Below are 8,385 nucleotides of genomic sequence, written 5' to 3'. Positions count from 1 at the left end.
GCCATACCATCTAAAAATTGTAATTAATATATAAATAAAAGCAGCACAACTTGTATATTTCTAATGTTCGATGAATGAGGGGGTCGGGGGTCGGGGGTCGGGGGAGGGGGGGGCGTGGATGCAATTACATTGAGTTAATATCTTTTACTTGTCCGAATTTAAGGACATTAAATCAGCATTCGAATATATTTATAAATAATCATTAATATTTCAGCCAACGTTTAATAATGTTTTGAATAAAATTTATTAGCAATAACCGAATTCCAGCGAACATTGCTCAATCAAATTTACTCATCATAAACAGGATGAATTCGCTTGTGATCGATCATGGCTATCGTCAAAAAGATACTTTTTTGTTTTTCACTCGTTTCTTTTACGTAGACGACGCAGCCTTGTTTCTGTTTCACTTCAGTGGCTGTGTTGTGAATGTGCTCTAGACTCCGCGTGCACAACACTGCTTTATTTCACCGTTTCGTTTAGCAATGGTGGCGATACCGTAACATAAAACTTTTATTATTGGAGGCTGACGTACGTATTGCGCGTTAAAATGGGATTCGATGATTAAAGTTGAAGATCGATTTAAATCGCTGATTATTGAAGTTGGTTTTGGTATTAATAGGAATTGCTTCCTGCTATTTAAATGTGATATATTTAAATTTATTACATCGATTTACCTATGTTATACTCGTATTTAATTTTGCATTAAATGATCACCCGTTATGTAAACAGTGATATAATTTATAACGATAAATCATAATAACGAGCAAGAGTGCAATGAAATGTTTATTTTTCGATTTATCATTATCGAATTGAAAATGCGAATTAAATTTAAAAATTTTCAAAACCTTCATAACCTCGGAAGAATTGTCAACGTGTCGATCGTCAACCAATTTGCATAAAATTATTGACAATGTTGTGAATTTATTCAGTGTTAGTCGCTAAATAAGCTTTTAAATTCTGCATTTCTATGCTTTTATGCAGAAAATCATTACACAAATTACGTATAATTGCAATTACATTTACGTTTTTTTTTTAACTATTTTAATAAAGTTTACTTTTAATAAAAATAACAATAAAAATCAAAACTTATCACAACTTTCATTTATATATATATATATAAAGGATCAATATTATTTGTCATTCTTTATTAATCATTTTACAATTATATGTGGAATAAATATTAACGTAATATTGGAATAATTGAAATTGTTATTTCTCTCTTACGTTTGATTCTTAATTATTCAAGTTAAAATTTAAATTAAAATGTTTTTTTTTTAATTTTTTTTTATTTTATTTTTTTTTTTTATAATTACCTGCACTACAATGCAATACAATTCTAATAAATGTTGATAAAAATGGCTCAATGAAAAATACATAATTTTAGTCATTCCTTTTGTATATTCATATATTTTTACTAATAACTAATCTAATGCAAATATCTTTTTCAACGTTTTATGAAAATATGTACGTATGAAAATATTTACGGTAATAACCACTGATATTTTAACGAGTCAAATCTTATGGTAGATTGTGGATTACCACTGATCAATTTATCTACGGCAGAATCAAATTTCACATTTTCGAAAATAGTACTCATATTACATTACTGTGTAGCAGACTGAACACAAATGCATCTAATGTTCAATGTATTATTTCCGTTTAATTTCAAACCCATGAAACGATGTCATTTAGTTTGTAAGTCATAATAATTAAGAAGTTAATGAATAAATTGAACAATCACATATTCGCATATAAATCGGATTGACGTTTTACGTGTTTATTTCAAAACATTAACTTCGATGTTAATTTATAATTATCGATATTAAATTGTCAGCAACGCATACGCGCAATGTGATGAGCGGGGGTTATGAAAAGTATTATACAATTGTAATGACGAGAATGAAGAAATGGCAATGAACGAGCCAGAAATATTGTGCAATTTTTCTTAAGTCAAATAAAAAGAACTTACCAACTAGATAATATTAAATAAAATTATGACAAACTTTCACGAATCCGTCGGTTCAAGCCACGAATCAAATGAGCACTGAAACACTACACTAACCAACGTTGGCCCTCTATACTCAGCGTGTGCTCTTCCGTCTTTCTCTCTCTCTCTCTCTTTCTTTCTTTCTTTCTTTCTTTCTTTCTTTCTCACTACACACACTCTATTTCTATCTCTCTATATATTGCTCTGTTGTCTCCCACCTCTCCCTCCCACTCCCTCACTCACTCACTCACTCACTCACTTGCTCGCTCTCACTCTCTCTCTCTCTCTCTCTCGATGACTGTGGCTTCTGCGACTATTTTCGCGTTGGGCCAAAGCATCGTTAGGCTGTTGCAACAAGCTTTACACTGAATAAAATGAGCGACCGTTTAAAACAGGCCAATCGCGACAGGCGCATGAAATACGGTTTTCTACTTCTGCTGACCGCATTTCCGAATGCTCTCACGTGGTCTTACAATACCAAAATATAGACCAAGGAAGGGGCTGCTTACATTTGTTTTTACAATTCGTCGACTTCCTTAATTATGTGTTTTCCTTTATTTTTTCAACAAATTACTACTACGTGACTCGAAGTGGCCAATTGAATTGAGCGCTGCTAAAGCCATTTATTGATAATCTTAATTATTAAAAAATTAAAAAAGCACCCGAATTATTTAATTTTATGAAAAAAAATATCATTCGTTCGTACCTACCATTTCTTCACTCGTATTATTTTACAGCAAATTTCAATTTTTCATAACTCGCACTGGAAATTAACTCTAAATTCCCATTAATAATTTATCATTCCATATAAAAAATAACCAAATTGGATTTAATATGTTTGATTATATTTTTAAATATCTTAAATAAAATAATTCCTTCTGTTGACGAAAATTAAATATATTCCACTGTTTTTTCGTATTAATATAGCAAATTTTGTAAGTTATGTTTACGTTGGAACTGAAAGTTAAACGTAAAACAATATTTCAAGATCAACAAGAAACTGTAGGCAAATACGAATATGCAACCAAATCTACCATTCTCATATAAATAATATTTCATGAATGAACTTAAGGAAAGTGAACCGACAATTGCAATCATTTGCAAGTAACTTAATGATTATTAGCCGCATCGAAGACTAAATGTAAAAACTGATCGTCATTGAGTCGATTATACATACGGTATTATTCTAAATTGTACGTATGTTTTTCTAATCTTGCTCCTCTATTATTGAAATTGAATAATAAATTATTTAATTGGCATACTATTGTTAATTATTCAAAATTTTTTGCACATTATGATAACATTATTTGAACGATAAATTCATTAATATAGCGTAATTGAAAAGTTAAAAATACTGGCAAATGAATTTTATATAATTTTTATGGTTAACATTAAAACAAAATCAAATTACAATTACAAAATATATTTCAAAACCAACTAGACGTTTCCTTCACATACATAATGATACGTAAATATATTTTTAAATCTGTCGATTAACATTGCAACTTGAGAAATACAGTTAACTATATCTAAGATGTAAATAAATTTCTAAATAAAATGCAATGAATAACTTTGCTTAAAAATTGTTAAAAAACGACAATTACAAGCTTTGTAAATTGTATCGTAGAAAAAAAACTGAATGACAAACCTTGTAAACTGAATCGTAATAAAAAGAAACGCATAAAATTAACGTTTATATATATATATATATAAACAATTTTGCAATATGAACATCGTATGTTTTATATACTCGAAGACATACTATTGTACTACGTCAACATTATGAAAAATTTGTTGTCTAACTAAGGTATCAAGATAAAATGAGTTATTAGTTTGTTTTTTAATAAAATACTGTAAAAATGTTTCTTGAATGATATATCTTGAATTAATATGTTATTAAATTATTTATATTACGATAAAAATAGTCGAATTTTACTTCCTTTTAACTTACGAATAATAAGTAATAATAAATTATTATTCTAAGTTTTAGAAACGCGATATTGGCTCTTTAATTAGAATAAATTTAAAATGAAATATTTACAAATATTTTTTATCATTATTCATCCGACTACAAAAAATAGAAAATCAATTATATGGTTAAGTCACACTACGATAATATTCTCTCATGTATGTCATTATGTCTTAAGGAATACATAATGTATAAGCTAAACTACAAGTCAAGATTAATGATTCCTTAACATGTTTAACCTGCGTTTTTAAACATTATTTTAATTATTGGGAGAAACAATTATAATTGTAATTGGAAAACATCTTATTCATTGGTTTCAATAAATATATATTTATTTAAATTGCTAACCTATTTGTAACAATAAAATAAATTTTTTATACATTTTAGATATTTTATAAATGAATAAATGTAAATGCGCATGCGTTATTGGTTAAATTAATTAAAAAGAAAAAAAAAGATTTTTAATCAAAATGAATGCATTTGAAGAGATGAAAATAATAATATATATTAATATTATGGTTTTGTGTATTTCTGTAATTATAAATTTGCATAAATGAATAGTAATAATGTATTTTAAGAAGTACCAGAAAATATTAGATTGTACATGGTAGCTAATATAAATAAATAAATAAATATATATATATATATATATATATATATATATATATATATATAAGCACTATCGATAAGGAAAGCAATTTGAATTCTAATAAAGAAGAAAGTTATACCCCTATTAAAGTTAGTTAATTGTTAACAGTTGCATTAGTTTGACTTTTATTGCTGAACGTATTTGCCAATTGATTAATAAGAAGTTAATAATATAATTTTAGACCTGTAAGTTCTACTTATACAGGCCTATTATAATTAAATAACCAAACAGTTAGAAAATTACTAAAAATTTGTTATGAAATAGATACTATGAGAAAGCTTGTATATTTAGCTTATCTTGTGTGTATATATATATATATATATATATATATATATATATACTCAACCCATAAAATACTTATAGCAAATGTATTTTTACATAAAACTTTTATAGAATTAATAAAGTATTTATTAAAATAAAGTGATATATTAAATTTCTGAATCGTACATTGAAATTTTACATAAAACAATGTACTGTTATTATTAGTCATGTTACCATTGTTTGATCAATAACGGCAGTATAAAGATAGCATTTGTATGTACGACTTCAGTATTATTAAATAGCTTTGTATTTTCTTTTTACTATAAAATCTTGGCACTCCTGTCGATGCAATTCAGCTTTAAAGTATAAGTCATTTTTTCTTTTTGTTTTTTTTTTTTTAATTTCTTTTTAAAGAATTTCCTTGTCTTACCTATTAAGAATGAGTAAATATTAGATTATTTAAAGTCTTCCTGTAAAGAAATATTTATCCGACTGACGAATCACAAAGCCTCGATATAAGGGCATTATACACTGGGATGCATCAGCACTTTGCAAGCACACGAGCTGCTGATGAAATAATGCGTGCAGATTATTTCGGGACGAGCGTATAGGCAAGGATCATTGGCCTGAGAGTTGCGGGAAGATGCTTTGCACACGCTCTAACACAAAGTGCAAAGTCGAAAACTATTGCGAGATGAGATTAGTTAGGTAACGCTGACCAACGCCACCTTATTAACGTATCTAGAGAAAGTAAAGTAAGTGAACCCACGGTTATATGCATGTATTATTATTATGTTCTAAAGAACGAGTCGATATTTGACGAGTGGCTATGTACTTTTGACAAAAGCCATATCCCCATATACAAAATTGATATGCTGTATTAGTTATGTTGAAGTTATTAAAATTTATATTAATTACTATAAGAAAATCAATGTTTCGTAATGTTTTGGTAATCTGTATCATTGATGTTATTTTGATGAAACAAGGACGGATGAAAGAATGTTTATTACTGCAAGTAGATTTAGCCTTTGAAATAATTACATCGACTTTAATTATTTATGCATAAAATATCATTATAAAAAACTTACTGAAAGCAAAATGTCACTCGTGAGTATTTTTGTATAGTAACTTTTTATTATACATGAAGCAGATGTTAAATTTGAATGCCTTAACGTTTTACTGGAATTTAGAGCCAAAATATTCACTAAAATTTGAACTCATTCATTTACATTAAATATAATCTATAAAAGTTTATGTTTTTTTTTTTATTATTATTATTATCTTTTATTATTATTATTATTATCATTATTATTATATCTATGTAACAATTAATACTACAATAACATTATTCCATAAAATATATACAATTTCTTTAACTTTAATAAGTTTTCATAAGTCTATTTTTCACGCCAAATTTTATTATTATGATTCAAAATATTTAACCCATTAAAATCAATTTCGCTTGGTATATCTTTTAAATATTATGCAGGTATTATGTATTAAAATATAATATTCATAAAAATTATGCATACGTATTAAATAATAATTTTATTTTTGTGTTTTACATAAATTATTATATTAAGTCTCTCCCTCCTCTTTTATTACAATAAAGTATCGGAGAAACAATTTCTATACTTCGACAATAGAAATGAATAAACGACATGGAAGGTGTACTGCAAGATGAATGGGAAGGTACATTTTTCAAAGACATAAATTCAAGAGAATCAATTCATTAATTTATTGCACTCTTTCTCTTGCTAATGCAATACCCAAGATGTAACTTAAGGCATTAGTTATATCGTATTTGAAAGGAAAAAATGAAAGAAAAGAAAGAGAAAAAAAAAATCTTACAATCATTATACATCATAATTATTAAATTTATAATAGAGAAATACAACATTTTCCATGAAAAACGTACTAGCTCTAAATATCATTATTTATAACTTATGATAATGATTAACTTATCATACGAATTTAATAAAAAATCATTAATAATTTTTACAATCTATAAATTTTATTAAAAAGATAAAACCAAAAATTTTGTAAACACAGCAATAATAATAGTATTTTTTTCATTTTTTTTTTTCCCGTTAGTTCACGTTCAATGTGAACCGATGCAAGGTAAATTTGTCAAACATTACTATAATTTATAAAAAAAATATACTATCCAAGAACACGTAATTATATAAATCTAAGATAGTATAATAAGTATATGTGAATTGATAAGCAGCATGAAATTAAATAATATTTTACTATTAATAGCATCAATAATTTTGCTCAATTTTATGTTTTTGTTCAAATGTCATATTTTCCAGTTCATTAAAATTTGAAAAAAAAAACTGGATTTATTTTTTTTAGAGAAGAAAACCTAATAACGTTTTTTCGTAAAATATTGTTGCACATAATTTAATGAAAATCGTAACGCATATCGTTTAAAATAAAATCTTTACAATAACGTACCAAATTAAGATATTTGTCAAATGTAAATTGCAATTTCTCTTTTAATTGAAAACTAAACATCATAACAAATTCATTAATATAAAATCATTTTGTATTTTCATTATTTTCCAATTAGAGCATCTAGATTAACTTACAACCGCTTACATGTGCAATAACAATTGACTAGTTTAAATTCAATTATGAATTGAATTGGCGCAAATCATCGACTATTCTTGATCAATTCAAACGGAACTCCCTCTCATATTTTAACAAAGTACGTTCACATCTCCAAATGTATTTGTCTCCTTTCATCCCTCGTATTCTCCTCGTATTCCCCTCTTCAATTTTGAACTCAGCATCTTTTATCCGGATTAAAGCTCGGCAAGCCATGGCTCGGCGACACGGCATTCTCGTCTTGCTGTACGATCTTCAGTGGTCCGGGTAGAATGACAACCGTCACAGTGCTGACGACGGAGACGGTCTTGAAAATTGGCGTGTGGAAGTTGCGAGAATAATGCGTGGCCGTGGGCACGACAATGGGGTTGGGGGCGCGATTCGAATACACGGGGCAAGTCATCTTCCTGGAGGAAGGAGTGGAGAGGCTAGAAGACGGCTTTCTTTAATTCTGTTTATAAAAGCCGCTCGCGGCTAGTTTTTCAGCTTTTTTTTTTATCGCCCCTTGGCAGGCTCAAAGGGGACCACTGATTGGGTCTTAAGTATCGCTGTAAGAAAGAGCGACGATCGGTTGCTGAATGGATGTACGGTGTGATTCGATTAAAGTCAGCGTTCTACGTCTCGGAAAACAAACGACCATTAAACTTTTGTATTAAAATTGGGGCCAACACTGTTTTTTTTTTTTTTTTTTTTTCCCTATTAAACTCGGGCACTTGAACAGTCTTGGATTATCATTTAATTGATTCTACCGAGCCTTGTGCTACATTGATTTTACGACTGCCTCTAAGCAGCTTATTTTCAACTACTTGTGTCGTTGCTCTTGGTTTTAGTTTTCGACTGATCTTGTATGATACATCGATGTACACTTTACAACAAGTACAATGACCGCCTGAAAATAAGTCAATT

The sequence above is a fragment of the Ceratosolen solmsi genome, unplaced genomic scaffold (assembly GCF_000503995.2).
Source record: "Ceratosolen solmsi marchali unplaced genomic scaffold, CerSol_1.0 scaffold6, whole genome shotgun sequence".
NCBI lineage: Eukaryota > Metazoa > Arthropoda > Insecta > Hymenoptera > Agaonidae > Ceratosolen > Ceratosolen solmsi.
The sequence above is the reverse complement of the archived record's forward strand: the minus strand, read 5'-3'. Positions refer to the sequence as shown.